This window comes from Amblyraja radiata, unplaced genomic scaffold, assembly GCF_010909765.2.
Source record: "Amblyraja radiata isolate CabotCenter1 unplaced genomic scaffold, sAmbRad1.1.pri S43, whole genome shotgun sequence".
NCBI lineage: Eukaryota > Metazoa > Chordata > Chondrichthyes > Rajiformes > Rajidae > Amblyraja > Amblyraja radiata.
In genome coordinates this window covers 3,938,162-3,956,610 of record NW_022630150.1, presented here as the reverse complement: position 1 = coordinate 3,956,610, position 18,449 = coordinate 3,938,162, and positions in this window count along the sequence as shown.

Genomic DNA, 18,449 nt, shown 5'->3' with positions numbered 1-18,449 from the left:
TTACCACACCAACAACCACACCAACAACCACACAGACCACACCAACAACCACTCCAACGACCACACCAACAACCACACAGACCACACCAACAACCACACAGACCACACCAACAACCACACGGACCACACCAACAACAACATCCAAAAAAGACACCACCACGTTGACTACCACACTGACACCGGAATTGCCGAGAGAGTCCACCACACTTACCACCACAGCAACATCAGATTACAGCACATTGTGCACAACAGTGCCCCCTGAACCGCCCAGCATTGTGACCACAGTGTCCAGCACAATGCCCAGCTCATCGAGCCCAGTGACCTGTGTGCTCATGTGCGTTCCATACACTGAGCCCATCTCACCAACCACCCTGTCCACCACTCCATTCAGCACTCTGTGCACGACATTGGCCGCTGGGTCCAGTCCAGCCGCCAGCACATCACCCACAATGTCTAACGCATCGACCAGCAGGTCAATTCCAGTGTCTGACACATCAAGCAGCTCTTCAACCACAGTTACCAGCCCACCAGCCAACAAGATCACCAGTGCGTCTACTTCGACTACCACTGCAATGAATCGATTAAATACAACCACGAAGCAAGTCTTGACAACAGCTGTCACCACTCATCTGACCACTGAAACCACCACCACAAGATCTACCACAACAAAGTCACCAGGTAATTGCTCATTTTGTTAGTTAGAGTTTTTGCATAGCTGTAAACTTTCTGTTTGGTCGATAACACTCCTGAAAGTCTGTACTCTCCTTTTGCTCTGGTATTTTATTTCATTCACATGTTTAAACTATTATGTTTATTATTAATGTTTAATGTTTAATGTTGTATTCTTAATTGTTACTGTATGTCGGGAGATTGCAACCTTCACGTGGTCCGCCCTGTTTCGACGAATGCAATCAACCTGGCATGCACAATCAAATAAGATCAAATAGAACAAGCTGTCCTACAACTTTTGGCTGTGCACGCCATACGCAAGAGTTGGCCAGAGTCGTGTTGTTACTTGCGAGCGGAGCACCAAGGCAAATTCCTTGTATGTGTACATACTTGGCCAATAAACGTATTCATTCATTCATTCAATACAGCTCAGTTTCTATTTCGACATAGATGCTTACTATTTCCAGTATTTTCTGGTTTTTTGAAGTTATAGTCTATGCTTCTGTGTTTTTTAATGAATAGAACCTGAATATGTTTCATGGAGATGTGCGGGGCAACTTTTTTACACAGTGAGTGGTGGGGGCCTGGAATGCATTGCCAAGGGTGGCGGTGGAGGCATATACAATAATTATGTTTAAGAGGCTTTTAGAGAGACCTGTGCTGTACTGATCTATATGTTAATATGCAGCAGTAAATTCCGGAAAAATTCAATAGGTCATGCGATATCTGTGGAAAGAGATACAGAGTTACAGTTAAGATTGAAGTACGTCAGATCAGGGGAAACTTTTTTATTAGATTTCATTTTTATTTAGATTTTCTTCATTTTCATCTAATATTAGAGCCACTGTTCCACATGAAACAAATCCAGCAGTATTTCTATTATCTGCTTTTTGGGATTGAACAGTCTTTCATGATGTTGTTTTACCTGCATTATGCACTTTTCCATTGAGTAATGTGTTGTTGATTTCATGGTTAATAATTCAGGATGTTTCCATAGGAAATTAGATCGGAAAGGCAGAACTTTGCATAGCAACAACTTTCAACATGTCTTCCATGGAGGAGAGGGAATGTATTACCAGATTTACAAAGAGGGAACTTAGAATTCCATCACAATTTATTAGATGGCAAAGTTTCATGTGGTGAGGCAGGTTGGGACATCTATCTGGGCCAATACTGGAAAGAGCTAGCAAGAGATGGTAACAGTTGGATACTCCAGTTGAAACAATCCCTATACGCCCCCAAGCTGTTGAATACCCTACCCAGGGCTATGAGAGACGGACAGACAGACAGACAGACAGACAGACAGACAGACAGACAGACAGACAGACAGACAGACAGACAGACAGACAGACAGACAGACAGACACACAAGATCAGGGTTTTATGTATAGAAATATTTTTATATAAATCTTGTGCTATTAATAGTAAGGACACTGTTTTAAATTGTATTTTTGTTTAGACCTGTGTTTTTTGAGGAAAGCACTTTGGGTTGCATTCAATTGAATGAAAAGTGCTATATAAATAAAGTTACTATTAATTATTGCACCAAGAGCCTTGCACCTTGTACGTGGACCTTGAACATCCATGCCAAGGAAGAATGCAGCGCAACCATAAATAAGCATTAGCTTGATACTGGTTTCATAGTGCAGTACAGATGCTTGTAAAGTGATGTTTATCAAAGACTGCTTGAATGGAAATCTTATTATCTGTTATTGTAGATAAAAACCCTTGTCAGAATGGAGGGACCTGGGATGGTGATGACTGTGACTGCCTAGACAACTACGAAGGCGAATTTTGCGAATTTGTAGAAGATACGATTGAATTAGGTGTGTCTATTTTCAAATGAATCACATTTTATGTTATTTTAATGCTACTGACAATAGACAATAGACAATAGACGATAGGTGCAGGAGCAAGCCATTTGGCCCTTCTAGCCAGCACCGCCATTCAATGTGATCATGGCTGATCATTCCCAATCAGTACCCCGTTCCTGCCTTCTCCCTATATCCCCTGACTATTTTTAAGAGCCCTATCTAGCTCGCTCTTGAAAGCATCCAGAGAACCTGCCTCCACCACCCTCTGAGGCAGAGAATTCCACAGACTCACCACTCTCTGTGAGAAAAGTGTTTCCTCGTCTCCGTTCTAAATGGCTTACCCCTTATTCTTAAACTGTGGCCCCTGGTTCTGGACTCCCCAAACATCGGGAACTTGTTTTCTGCCTCTAGTGTGTCCGAGCCCTTAACAATCTTTTATGTTTCAATGAGATTCCCTCTCGTCCTTCTAAACTCCAGAGTGTACAAGCCCAGCTGCTCCATTCTCTCAGCATATGACAGTCCCGCCATCCCGGGAATTAGTCTTGTAAACCTACGCTGCACTACCTCAATAGCAAGAATGTCCTTCCTCAAGTTAGGGGACCAAAACTGCTCACAAAACACCAGGTGTGGTCTCACCAGGGCTCTGTACAACTGCAGAAGGACCTCTTTGCTCCTATATTCGATTCCTCTTGTTATAAAGGCCAACATGCCATTCGCTTTCTTCACTGCCAGCTGAACCTGCATGCTTACTTTCATAGACTGGTGTACAAGGACCCCCAGATCCCGTTGTACTTCCCCTTTTCCCAACTTGACGCCATTTAGATTGTAATCTGCCTTCCTGTTTTTGCTACCAAAGTGGATAACCTCATATTTATCCACATTATACTTCATCTGCCATGCATCTGCCCACTCTCTCAACCTGTCCAAGTCACCCTGCATTCTCATAGCACCCTCCTCACAGTTCACACTGCCACCCAGCTTTGTGTCATACTGCTTTTGTCTTCTCCCTGCTAGACAGACTGAACCAACTGTGTAGAAAGGAACTGCAGATGCTGGTTTATACCGAAGATAGATACAAAGTGCTGGAGTAACTCAGCGGGTCAGGCAGCATCTCTGGGGGAAAAAGGAAGGGTTTGTTTTGGGTCGGAACCCTTCTTCAAACCTACGTACCTCTCTGTCCTGAATCCCAGCTTGTACATTTTTCAGGAAATGAGAGTCCAGCTTAGAGTCATAGAGTGATACATAGTGGAAACAGGCCATTTGGCCCAACTTGCCCACTCCGGCCAACATGTCCCAGGTACGCTAGTACAACCTGTCTGCAATTCCCCCATATCCCTCCAAACCTTTTGGATCTTATTTTCCATATGAGATAAGATCTTGACCAACTTGTGTTTGATGAATTGTATCTGATGATTTGCAGATGAAGTTGTGGCCATTGTTGAAGTTACACTCAGGATAGTGGACGAAGTATTTTCAGAAGCGCTAACGGATGACCAATCAATTGAATACCGTGAATTTTTGCAAAGGTTTAAAGAACAGGTCAGTGCCCAGAACTAGATACTGTGCTCCCAATTGTCACATAGTATCTCTAGCATTAGTTAAGTCATGTCAAGTTGAGTTTATTGTCAATTGCACAAGTACAGTCACGTACAGGTGAAATAAAAATTGTCCTTGTGGTAGTATCAAAGGCACACGGACTCAGACAAATGCACAAAGCATACAATCAACAAGAAAGCTAAAATAAAAAGACTGGTGTTTTTTTGTTGGATACTGTCATTGCTTGGCACTTGTGTGGCATGGATGTTATTTGCGACCCATTTGCCCAAGCGTGGATCTTGTCCAGGTCTTGCTGCATTTTTACATGGGCTGCTTCAGTAACTGAAGAATCGCAAATGGTGCTAAACATTGTGCAAACACCAGCGAACATCCCCGCTTCTGACCTGATGTTTTAAGGAAGGTCATTGAAGAAGCAGCTATAGATGTTTGGGCCTAAGGTACTCCTACAGAGTTGGGTTATGTCTTTACCACCTTCCAAGCCGCGGAGTGTGTTTGACCGTCCCGACGAGAGGGCCTGTACATCGAGCTGTCCGTAGCGGCGACTACGGAGGGTTCATGGCCCCGACCACGGGTGAACAAGGAGGAGGCCTGACTGAACACCACAGTGCCTTCCACCACAGTGAAGAATGCTGTGGTGGATGTTTGTGTTAAATCTTATTTTGTATTGTATGTTTTTTTCATTGTATCACTGCTGACAAATTCATTTCACTGCACCTTCGGGTGTATGTGATGAATAAAATTGATCTTTGACCTTACCACCACAACAATCCTCTTTGTGCAAGCTATGATTCCAGCCAGTGGAAGATTTTTGATCTGGTTGTTTCTGGTTGACTCTAGCATAACCAGGGCTCCTAGATCAAATACGGCCTAGATATCATGATATCACATATTGTTTTTATTCCAGATATATAAGATTACCACCCACTGCAGTGGCTAATTAGTACCCATTTGCCAATAGTTGATCAATTTAAGGCTCCCCAAAATTCCCTTCAATCTTTCCCAATTTCCATCCAATTTTACTTCGGAGTCACGTGAGTGACTACGTGAAGAAGCCCGCCAGGACGCATGCGTTTCATTGCGCTACACGCATTGCAACTCGTCATTGTTGGGAGGAAGGACGTTCCTCCGAAACGGCAGAGTTTCGAACCTGCAACAGAAAGGCAAGGGAACGTCGTTATTTACTTACCTTTTCCTACAGGAAGGCTGTTGAAAGCTGGCAAGGGAGGAATCTGCAACAGCAGGTAGCCAGCAAACGGCCACTAGCACGACAGTCCCTTAGCGGGAGTTCGTGCGACTTCAGCTGGGGGGGGGGGGGGAGGGGGGAGTACCCTGGAGCCGTCAGCCCGACATCTCGGCAACAGCCCAAGGACCTACGCTACGGGGTCCGTGGGGCTGCGGGAGGAAGGACGTTCCTCCCAAACGGCAGGCTGAGAACCAGCACAGGTAAGAGAATTCTCCTTACCTTTTCTTTACAGACGTCGCTGCCGTTTCTGAACAACAGCAGGCAGCCAGCAGGACGTCAGCACAGAGCCATAGACGTCGCTGCCGTTTACTGAACAGCAGTAGGCAGCAACTAATGTCGGCACCAGCATCTCCCATAAGGGAGCAAGTGCCAAAACCTCACCCCAAACGGGTAGAGGATCAGAGCCAACAACCCACAGAGACAGTGGGTTGTATTTATGTTCTGTCCCCTTTTTTTAAACAAGGGGACATAGGAGAATAGAAGGCATGCTAACTCCCGTTATGGGAACAGCTGTGTCCAACTTTCTCCCGACTCGCTCCCACACCGGTCAGGGCGGGAGAGGGAGCAAAACTAATGTTTTTCCCCGCATGGGTCTTTACAGAAGGGGAAGCTGGACAAAGGAGTGTCCACAGGTGCTACTAGTGAAGCTGGCTGGGGAAGACAGCGGAATCGCAGGCAGCCAGCAGCAGCTGTAGGCACGTTTTATCTCCCGCTTTGGGAAGAGCAGTGCCGACTTTTGGTTTCCACTCCGGCCAGAACACCACGGCCGGGCAGGAGACCATTCATATTTACTTCAAGTTGACTTTTGACAGTCAAGTAAGGCAGCAGACGGGGTGGAACGACGTTCACCCGTAGCTACGATTTAACTTGGACCTGCAGGTAAGAGTTGCAGTCTTTTTGTATTTCCTTGCTAATTGCAGGTGCAGAAACAACGGGCTGCGATAAAGCTGGTGGGCTAGATGAAATCAGCTGTGCCAGATGTCCTCCACACGGGCCATATCCACTCCACGGAAGAACAGTAAGGACAAAGCTCGAAACGGAGGACCGTGGAGCAGCGGGCAACCAGCAGCAGCCAGCGGCACTTGGATCACCCATAGTGGGATCAGCTGTGCTCAATGTCGCCTCCGCACCAGCCAGGTCCACGCGGCTAGGCGGGAAGGCTAGACACAAAACAAACAAGGTCGTGGACTCAGGGGAGTCCGACTTTGAATAACCGCAGGCGGCCAGCGCCCGAGAGCGCTGGAACGGAAGAAGCGGTGTATGGAGCTTTGCTTCAATATGACAGACTCCGGGATATGGAGTCGGGTCACTGTGGGCACTATGATAAACTCACAGCAGTACCTCTTTCAGGGCTGCACAGTGCTTCTACCTCATCAGAGGGGAGCACTGCGGGTCAGTTCTGGGCTGACCTGGAAGAGGGGTCCGCAGAAGAAAAGATAAGCTCGAAGGACCGGTATCCAAAACATGAGTCTTTTAAAGGCCATGGCCCAGGCCGGCCTTCCTGGAAGATGCGGACCCCCATCGCCGAACAAAACCGAAAAATCCAGACTCCAGCGCTACAACAGCAGCGAAGAACCTACAAGAGGTAAACCTGCCACTAGAAACTGTGGAGGTAGGTGGGTCTGGTTCCCTACAATATACAATGGGAACGGAGATTGGGTAGAGTTTACACTTTTTTCTGAATGCATGGAGCATGATTAAGCAGTATCCAGGGATATACAACAGAGTTTACACACTAGTACAGCCCTCCAGTTCAATATATACTGAACCAAATGTTCATGCTTTTGATAAGGGAATCAAAAGCGCAAGCTGAACTGAAGCGGGTTTTCACATGATAATGTAATTGAGAAACTCAACACGAACTATTAGAATTCGTGTCCTATATATTTATCAAAGACAAAATAGATACCTTTGTTACTGCTTAACAATATAACCCAAAGGTTGCTTCAATGGACAGCATCGATTTAAAAGATGCTTACCATTCAGTGCCTATACGAGGTGACCACAGATGTTACTTAAAAATTCTACTGGATGGAACAACTCTGACAGTATTAAGCACTGCCAAATGGGTATCATCAGCTCAGGCTGTACATGGCATATTTAAATGACATACTCATTATGGGCAAAACTTTGGAATTGGCCAAACTGTAACAGCCACAAAAAAGTTATTTGGAAAACAGATTTATTTTCATCCAGTTAAATCTAAACTAACGTCTTCCACTACTATGGACTACCTGGGGTTTCACCTTTGACTCAGTTCACATGTCGGTGACTCTGCCTAAGGGAAAGGCGAGAGATTTAATAGAGGTTGCAATAACCTAACTGACATCAGCAAACCATTCATCAGATTGGTAGCAAAGCAATTGGCATAATAATGGCTGCCTTTTTTTCCAGCCACAATTTTGGACCTCACTACCAAAACAAACAGAGAGCAAAATACAAGCACTCTAAATTATGCAGATCACTTTGACAGATCTGTGAAACTACCAATCAAGCTAAAATGGAACTAAAATGGTGGATAGACAACATCTGGCCTTGTTCCTATCCAAGCATTGTCAGTAACCTTTCCAAGGTACTACAATCTGATGCCAGTGCACTTGGGTGGGGAGCCACCAATACCAATACCACCGTGGTAGCATACAATAACCACAGGGTGGAAACAAATCGACATCATGTGACAACCTGGCTATACAAATTGGCAATGGTGTATCCAGAGAGATATTTGGATATCAGCCACTTACCTACCAGGAAGACTAAATTCTGTGGCAAATACCAGGTCACGCAAATTATGGAAAACACCAAATGGATGTTGAATAAAATAGTATTTGCTGATATCACAGCAAAACATGGAACTCCAGATGTCGATTAATCCGCGTCCAGACTTAACCACCAGTTATCAAGTAATGTTACGCGGGAACCAGACCCTGAGGCAGCGGCGACAGATGTATTTTTCGCTCCATTAAGGGGAATTGTTTATTTACGCATTTTTCCCTCCTTTTTCCTGCCTCATCAGTCGGGTATTAAGGAAATACAACAAGACTCTGTATCTGGTATTAATAGTACCCGATTGGCCTACAACCATGGTTCCCAGTGGTATCGAACGTGGAGTCAGAGACATGAACATCCAATCTGTTCTGGAATATCTGGCAGGCCTCCAATGTGATGAGGGGCTCAGTTACAGTGCCATCAACTGCGCCAGAAGTGCCCTATCGACTTACCGATGGCAGGGGACAGAGCATTACACTGTTGAGACTCACCCACTGGTACAAAACTTATGAGGGGAATTTTAATACTATCCCCAAGAACCAGATACTCCCAAATATGGGATGTAAGAATAATCCTGAAGATGCTCAGGAATTGGTCTCCAGCAACAGTTCTGTCCCTACACAGACTGACAGAAGTGCCTTATTGACCTACCTATTGCAGGGGACAGACCATTACACTGTTGAGACTCTCCCACTGGTACATACCCATGAGGGGAACCAGATACTCCCAAATATGGGATGTGAGAATATCCTGAAGTTGCTCAAGAATTGGTCTCCAGCAACAGTTCTGTCCCTAACCAGACTGACATTAACAGTCATACTAAAGCTATTGGTCACGGCACGAAGGATACAGTCACCACAAACACTAGACTGGACAACATAATTTCTCAACAGATAAAATTAAGTTTCATATCTTTGAGATAATAGCAGAACAGAAAAAGGGATCAGCAGGCCTCAATATACAATTAGGTCATACCCAACAGATGACCGTCTGTATATAATAAGACATCTGTCGTTATACATGAAGAAAACGAATATCCTAAGAGGCTATGAAAAGGCACATTTTGGTCAGCCACTAGCAACCACACCAAGTGTGACGGTCCAGACCATCTCAAGATGGCTGAAACAGTTGCTAACCCAGGCTGGGGTGGATACTAAAATTTTTTAAAGTCTTTTCCACCAGGGCTGCAGCTACAGTTACATCGGCAGCATACAGTTGGATGTACCAATGGACCAAATCCTCAAGGCAGCAGGATGGTCTGGAGGGGAAACATTCCAATTATTTTGTAATAAACCAGTAATGAAACCTGGAACGTTTGCAGAAACAATTTAAGTTCTGTAAATTAAATTAAACCCATAAAAGGGGTTATAAACTTGTGTTAAACATTTTATGATTTCAAAGTCGAATTCATGTCCAAATTATGTTAACACAATTCCTCCCACAGTCAAGGCAGACGTGATGCATGGACTCGTTCCACGCCATGAAATCACAGAGCTTTAAAATCTTCACGTAGTCACTCACGTGACTCCGAAGTAAAATAGTAAGATTAAACGAGAACTTACCAGTTTGAAGTTTGATCTGTATTTTATGAGGAGTTATGATGAGGGATTACGTGCCCTCCGCTCCCACCCTGATCATATACTTAACTGGTACCTGTTCTCTAATCTTACTATGTTTAGTCATTACAGTTATCTGTGATCTCACACCGCTGCTTTGAAGAATGACACGCATGCGTCCTGGCGGGCTTCTTCACGTAATCCCTCATCGTAACTCCTCATAAAATACAGATCAAACTTCAAACTGGTAAGTTCTCGTTTAATCTTACTGTTCTCTATAAGTACACTCCAAAATTATTGCTTTTATGGCCAAATTCCCCCTCCCATTCCAAATCTGACCTTTCTGTCCTAGGCCTCCTCCATGGCCAGAGTGAGTCTCACCGTAAATTGGAGGAGCAGCACCTCATATTTCGCTTGGGTAGTTTACACCCCAGCGATATGAATATTGACTTCTCCAATTTCAGGTAGTCCCTGCTTTCTCTTTCTTTCCCCTCCGCTTCCCAGCTCTCCCACAGCCCACTGTCTCCACCTCTTCCTTTCTTCTTCCCGCCCCCCCACCACCACATCCGTCTGAAGAAGTGTCTCGACCCGAAACGTCGCCTATTTCCTTCACTCCGTAGATGCTGCCTCACCCGCTGAGTTTCTCCAGCATTTTTGTCTACCTTTTAATGCCAATGTCATATTTGCTATAGCCAACTTCAAATGTACACATAATGTATATATATAATGTGTTTTATGAGAAATAAATCAAGAGAACCAGGCCAAACTCAAGGTACAATTGCTCAAATACAATTTGTATCCCAATCTTAACCCTACCTTAAACAGAGGTCTAACATTAACTATCTATTCATTCCTTGTGAAACTCCTTGCTCTGAAGTAACTTGTTCTGAAGTGACTAGCTACAGCATTCTATTGGTGGTGGGTCAGGTAGTTTCACTTTGACAAAAATGGAGCTTACTTCCACAAGGCAGAACACATTTGCTGGAATTCAGGATCCATGACATCTTGAGATATACAATTCAATGCAGGCAAGGTCTTCTAATCTACCAACTTTGTAGAGAATGGATGGTGGCATTAGATGGCATAAATTCTACTCACCAACCCAAGACACCATGTACTCCAGTATGTGTTGCTTCATTTGTTAAAGAACAGTGAATGGAATTTGGACTTGTTTAATGAAAAAAAATACATGGCAAAGTATATCTTGACTTTCTTCCATTAATAAAATAAAATTAACATTCATATGCAGGAAAACTCACATCGCTTCATGTTATTTTTTCAGATGGACACCATTTACAATAAGATACGAGGATACAAAGGAGTGAAGATTTTAACGATTCGGTAATCTTCGCGATAGCCCACTGATAGATGCCTGATTTGTGTTTTGCATGGATGGTGTCAAATTAGGAAAAGGGGAAGTACAATGAGATCTAGGGGTCCTTGTTCATCAGTCACTGAAATGAAGCATGCAGGTACAGCAGGCAGTGAAGAAAGCAAATGGCATGTTGGCCTTCATAACAAGAGTAGTTGAGTATAGGAGCAAAGAGGTCCTTCTGCAGTTGTACAGGATCCTAATGAGAACACACCTGGAGTATTGTATGCAGTTTTGGTCTCCAAATTTGAGGAAGGACTTTCGTGCTATTGACGGAGTGCAGCGTAGGTTCACGAGATTAATTCCTGGGATGGCGATATGTTGATAGAATGTTGCGGCTGGACTTGTATACTCTGGAATTTAGAAGGATGAGAGGTGATCTTATTGAAACATATAAGATTATTAAGGGTTTGGACACGCTAGAGGCAGGAAACATGTTCCCGATGTTGGGGGAGTCAGAACCAGCCTCCACAGTTTAAGAATAAGGGGTAAGCCATTTAGAACGGAGATGAATAAAAACATTTTCACACAGAGGGTGGTGAATCTGTGGAATTCTCTGCCTCAGAAGGCAATGGATGCCAATTCTCGGGATGGTTTCAAGAGAGAGTTAGATAGAGCTCTTAAAGATAGCGGAGTTAGGGGATATGGGGAGAAGGCAGGAATGGGGTACTGATTGTGCTAATCAACCTACAAACCTGTAAGTCTTTGGAGTGTGGGAGGAAATTGAAGATCTCGGAGAAAACCCACGCAGGTCACAGTGAGAATGTACAAACTCCGTACAGACAGCACTCATAGTCCGGATCGAACCCGGGTCTCCGGTGCTGTATTCGTTGTAAGGCAGCAACTCTACTGCTGCGCCACCGTGACAGAAAATTCTGAAATATATTCATTGATTTTACCTATTGAATCTGATGTCCCATGAAATCAAGATTTCAAATCATGGCCAATGTGAAATTCAATGTGATTATTCAGGATTATGACCTGACGTCATTAACTTTCCCACATTGCTCTTGCCTGAGCAATTCTGGTCCTTCACTTGTGGGGATGAGACAGTGATCTCCAAACTGGCCCAGCAGCTCAGCCAGTTGTAAAACCAGTCACAAGAGAATGGGCAATGAGTGAGTGCATAACATGAGAACAAAAATAATTAGAAAACAAATCATTCTAGGTTGTCTTGACAAGACCAAGGAAATGATAAAGGTAGACAAAAATGCTGGAGAAATTCAGCGGGTGAGGCAGTATCCATGGAGTCAGAGAGACCCGAAATGTCGCCTTTTTCCTTTGCTCCATAGATGCTGCCTCACCCACTGAGTTTCTCCAGCATTTTTGTCTACCTTCGATTTTCCAGCATCTGCAGTTCCTTCTTAAACAAAGGAAATGATAAACATGTTTCACAAAAAACTATTCTAATGTCTGTTATAACGATGAATACTAAAAGTTGAACCATTTACTTACATTCTAGCCTCAGAAGAACTTATTGCTCAAGTTTTAGGTTGAGGTTTCAGGTCTAAAACAAGCCTGATGAAGAAACAAGAGTAAATTAAGAAGATATTAAACTCAATTCCTTGAACAATACCAGAGCCTTTCATTGACAGATGATAGATGCAGTGTTAAACTTGATTGGTGCCAATCATCTTTCTTTTTGCTCAATAGGAGCGGCAGTATCATCGTGGATCACGAGGTTATTCTGGCCACGAACTCTTCGGAAGCAGTTTCTCATAATTTTCTCAATAAAACAGCCGAAGAAATTAAAACAACTCTTAAAGATACAACTTCATCAGGAGGTAAACTCAAAACCCCAAATTAACACGAAACAATTTTTATGAAAGCAAGTTATTCACATAACCCTGAATTTTAAATTTCAGGCAACAACACTGGATTTCATATTGACACTTCCTCTGTAGGCGTTAAAGAAGCTGTTCTCACTGGTAAGTCACGCAGTTTATTGTTTATTGTTTAGCGAGACCAGGCAGGTAGAGCAAAATGTTCTTTATTAACGAAATAACACTTGAACAACGCGCGTACTTAGTCGGGAATGAACGATGTAAGCTCCTGTCATCGAGCGAAGGAAATGGGCGGTGTTTCGGGTCGTGACCCTTCTTCCGTTCAGTCTGAAGAAGGGTCTCGACCCGAAACTTCGCCCATTTCCTTCGCTCCACAGATGCTGCCTCACCCGCTGAGTTTCTCCAGCATTTTTATCTACCCACATGGAAGTACAGATTATTTTTCAAAATTGGTAAGTTCAAAGTAACGAATTGCATAGAACGATGTGAGCAATTGTTCCTCTGCCACACGACATGAAAGTTAAAAAAAAATTATAATTGAAGTTTGATAATAACTTGAACTTTGTATATCCTTGACAGCTGATTGTGCTTCAAAGGTTCCAGAGAAACTAAACCAGTATTATACACTGGTTGTGATTGGTATGAAGACCATTTGTGCTTCAGTCTGTAATTCGGCAAGGAAGGACGCAATGAAATGTGGAAATGGAATGTGTGGAATGAAAAGTAATGGACCCAATTGCTAGTAAGATTTCACAATTAACTAAATGTTGTTCTCTGAATATGTTTATACCTTCATGGCCATATTATTGTTATGATGAGGGTGCTGCATGGTGGAGACAACTACCTTTAGAATTAGGCATTAATCCAAGGTCCACTCCGCTCTTTTAGAAATATTTCATTGCACTGCTTTAAAACAGAGCAGAAGAATTCTCCTTAATGTGTTGGCCAATATTTGTGTCTCAACCCAAAATCACTGGAAGAGATCAGTTGATCGTGATGTTATATTCTTTCCTTTTAGAAGACTGTATATTTGCCTTTTTTGTTGCATCTTGCCTTAATATCAAACTTGGTGACCAACATAAAAATGAACAAAATTAAGACATTTCTATTTTAAGAAGTAGTCATTTCTTCCCTTTGAGAAATATTTAAACTAAACTCCTGTGATTAAACAGGCTTTCCTACATCATTCATGTTCAAATTCATGGTGGATGACTCGGTACTATCTGTAGTGGCCATTTGGCTTAATTTTGTGTGTAATAAATTATGGCACTTGCCTTTAAATTTTGTCTGCCTGTAAGAGGGAGCAATCTCTTGAACGATGTAATAATCTGCCATTATACTATCACAGAGTTCTCTCCATGACTGTCCTCAACTTGTAGAGCAAGATGATTACACCTTGACCCTTGCGTGACCCCTAGCTATCACTGGCGAAAATAGGATCGGCCAAAAACCAACAAAAACTGAAGCTGCCATTGTAAATATGCTTAGATCTATGTGTAGTGCTGCCAGCAGCAAATACGCTTTAAACAGAAGAATAACAGTTGCTGTTATTAACAGGTAGGGTTGCCAACTGTCCCGTATTAGCCGGGATATCCCGTATATTCGGCTAAATTGGTTTGTCCCATACTGGATCGCCCTTGTCCCATATTTGACCGCTACTACTCGGGTCGAGGGGACTGTCGGGCTGGAGCGCCGCTTCCGGCCCCGCATCACCCTTCCCGACGTAGTGCAGCCCATGGAGTGCAGCAGCAGCACCTCGCCCGTGGCCCCGTCGGTCGGCAGCCCGGCCAGCTGTCCGACCTTCGGACCTTCGCTTACCGCCAACACCACCATCCCTCTTTCTCATGGCCGATCATCGGTTCATTTGTTGGATGGGGTGCCGAACTTTGCACACGATGTCGCGCGCAGAAGTCCGGCGCCCGGGCCAAACACGTTAGCTGGCCTGCCGACTAGGCTTTGTGTGCAGTCCAGCACCCGGGCCAACTCATCACGAACCCAGCCACGGCTGAGTCGGTCAAAGAATTGCCGTCGGGAATTTGTCCCGTATTTTGACCTTTTGTCCCTTATTTGAAAGTGAGAATATTGACAACCCTATTAACAGGGCAACGTTCATTGATCATGTTGACATACAGGGGAAATATGGTGCCTTTGGTAGAGAGACTGTGGCCTCAAGTGTCCACTCCAACTTCCTGATGGAGTCACAGAATCATAGTCACACAACTCGCCTCTTCAGCCCAACATGTCCATACCGACAATCATGTCCGACCTGAGCTAGTCCTGTTTACCTGTATTTGGCCCATATCTCTCTACCCTGCCCAATCTCTCCCTTTACCCCAGACCCTTGAGTCCTTTTAAATCTGTAGTAAGAACTGTAGATGCTGGTTTAAATCGAAGGTAGACACGAAATGCTGGAGTGACTCAGCGGGTCAGGCAGCATCCCTGGAGAGAAGGAATGGGTGATGTTTCGGGTCGAGACCCTTATTCAGACTGAAGAACCTGCCCTCGTTCACATCAATTATATAGATGATATAAATGTGATTTTTTAAATTTTATTTTCTTCCAGTTGTGACGTGTCTCAAGACTACTGGTACTATGGTGATTACTGCAACCATATGATTCATAAAAAAGGCTTCATTGCTGGTTTATCAGTAACACTTATTGTCCTTCTTCTTGGCCTTTTGGCTCTTTTGATCAACAATGTGAAGTTTTGCAAGATCCTAAACCTAACACGAACCAAAAGGTGTGTTGAAATATATCCATATTTATTATATTTTTATGTATCACCTATATGTAATAAAAATTTAAAAAAATTGCATCCAAGAGGTTGTGAGGAAAGCAAATTCAGCTCCCAAAAGAGTAGAGAAGGCAAAAACCTTCAAAGCTTAAAATGTTACTGAGAGTGCACTTTAGTTTAGTTAGTTTAGTTTGGAGATACAACGTGGAAACAGGCCCTTCGGTCCACCGGATCCATGTTGACCAGTGATCCCCGCACATTAACACTATTCTACACCCACTTGGGACAATGTTTTAGCTATCTCTCCTTGGATCCCATGCCATCCAACCTTCCAGAACAGCCCACCATGCTGACCCTTGTCCAGTTCCTGCTGATATCCATATATACATCTACAAGTCTGCCCTCATCAAACCTTTTGGTCACATCTTCAAACAACTCAATCAGATTCACGAGCCACAATCTGCCACGCACAAACCTGTGCTGACTATCTCTAATCAGCCCTTGTCCATCTAAATGCATGTATATCTTATCCCTCACAATACGGACCGGGTATTGCATCTCTTCCGGTTCCTTGGGAAGGTGATGTAGAATGGGAAGAATGATGAGTGGGGATGGAACAAGGAGTGGTCACTTGGAGGAAACATGAGACTGGTTCAAGTGTTTACAGAGAATGAAGATCTTTGGATATTAAAGAAAAATGGTGCAATCGCATTAATGCAGGGATGTGCAGCTGTTTTTAAAGATCAGTCATATTGAATGCAGAACACACAAGATGTCAGATAAACTAATCCTGCTTCGAGATGTACAAAGCTTTCTATTACAGGGTGGGGTTAGATTTTGCTTCTGAGCTGAAATTTCAGGACTTTGGATCAATATTAACGAATGGGCTCGCCCCGCATTACCTCTCTGAGCTGCTCCACCTATATGCTCCTGCCCGGTGCCTCAGGTCAGCTGATCAGCTGCTCCTTGAGGTACCAAGGTCTAAGCGGAAGCTCAGAGGGGATAGAGCCTTTTCTGTTGCTGCTCCGGCACTCTGGAACACCTTGCCGCTGCACATCAGACAGGCCCCCTCACTGCCCATCTTCAAATCCTCCCTAAAAACACATTTATATTCTTTGGCTTTCGACACTGGCTGAGGCATTGCTCCTGTTTTTAGTGCTTTTAATGTCTTTTAATTTTTTGTGTGTTTTTTATAGTCCTTCGTTTTACGGTTTTTAATGGTTTTTAATTGTTTGTAATAGCTTTTTGTTCATGAGTTCTCATGTACAGCACTTTGTGGCAACTGCAGTTGTTTAAAGTGCTTTATAAATAAAGTTATTATTATTATAATTATTAATGTGACAATTTAGGTCCTCATTATGGAATTTCTGGAGATGAATGTGGTTTTCATGGCTGGCTGCTCTTACACATCTCATTGATATATATTGTTGAATAATATAATTAGATGGTATGTTGTTGAACGCACCACAATCCATTTTCCACATCATGATGCACAGAGATTCTACTTCAGCAGGTGTTCTCTCTCATGTAAAAATATTCCTCCATCAACATTACTAAAATAATAATCACTATAGTTGCTAAGGAATCTTGCAAAATGCAAATTCCCTGATATATGTCCTACATTGGATTTGGTGACTAATGGACCTGTCCCACTTACGCAACTTTTTCGGCAACTGCCGGCACCCGTCATAGATCGTTACAGGTCGCCGAAACTTTTCAACATGTTGAAAATCCAGCGGCGACCAGAACAAGGTACGAATCTTTGGGCGATGACTCACGACCATACAGGCTTCATCCCACAACATGTCGCCAGGGTGTCACCTGTATGTTCGTGAGTAGTCTCCTCAGTCGCCCAAAGAGTCGTAGCATCTTTCTGAATTTTCAACATGTTGAAAATTTTCGCCGACCTGCAACGACCTAAGACGGGTGCAGGAAGTCGCCGAAAAAGTCGCGTAAGTGGGACAGGCCCATAAGTTTCAAAAGTACTAGAGCCGTTTCATACAATATCAGTGATGCTGAATTGTAAATCATATGTTCTTTGCAAATAATTTATACTTCCCTAAATCTCTGCCTCTTGTGTCTTTTATAGAAATGAGCAAGTGAAAGAAATAATGGAGAGCTGGGAAGAAGATGATTGGGAATGGAACAATCCTGGGACTATTATTATCGAAAACAGGAACACCGATACCTTTGATGGTAATGCTATTAGTTGTGACACTGAACTTACAAAGTTATAAAACAAGAAAATCCCCATTTTACATGAGTTTGGTATAGAAAACCATGGGAGTCAAGTTATTCCCTTCATCATGTATCTGTACGCTGTGAATGGCTTGATTGAAATCATGTATTATCTTTTCGCTGACTGGTTAGCACGTAACAAATGTTTTTCACTGTACCTTGATTCACTTGAGGATAAACTAAACTAAACTAAATCTAATGTTCAAGAAGGAACTGTAGAAGCTGGAAAATCGAAGGTAGACAAAAATGCTGGAGAAATTCACTGGAATTTAGATGGATGAGAGGAGATCTTATAGAAACATATCAAATTCTTAAGGGATTGGAGGAAAAATATTGATGCAGGAAAAATGTTCCTGATGTTGTGGGAATCCAGAATCAGGAGTCACAGTCTAAGAATAAGGGGTAGGCCATTTTGGACTGAGATGAGGAAAAACTTTCACCCAGAGAGTTGTGAATCTGTGGAATTCTCCGCCACAGAAGGCAGTGGAAGCCAATTCACTGGATGTTTTCAAGAGAGAGTTTGATGTGGCTCTTAGGGCTAATGGATTCAAGGGACATGGGGAGAAAGCAGGAACAGGCTACTGATTCTGGAAGATCAGCCATGATCATGTTAAATGGTGGTGCTGGCTCAAAGGGCCGAATGGTTTACCCCTGCACCTACTGTATTTTCTATGTTTCTTAGGCACAAAATATCTCATAAATGTCAGCTTTCAAAGA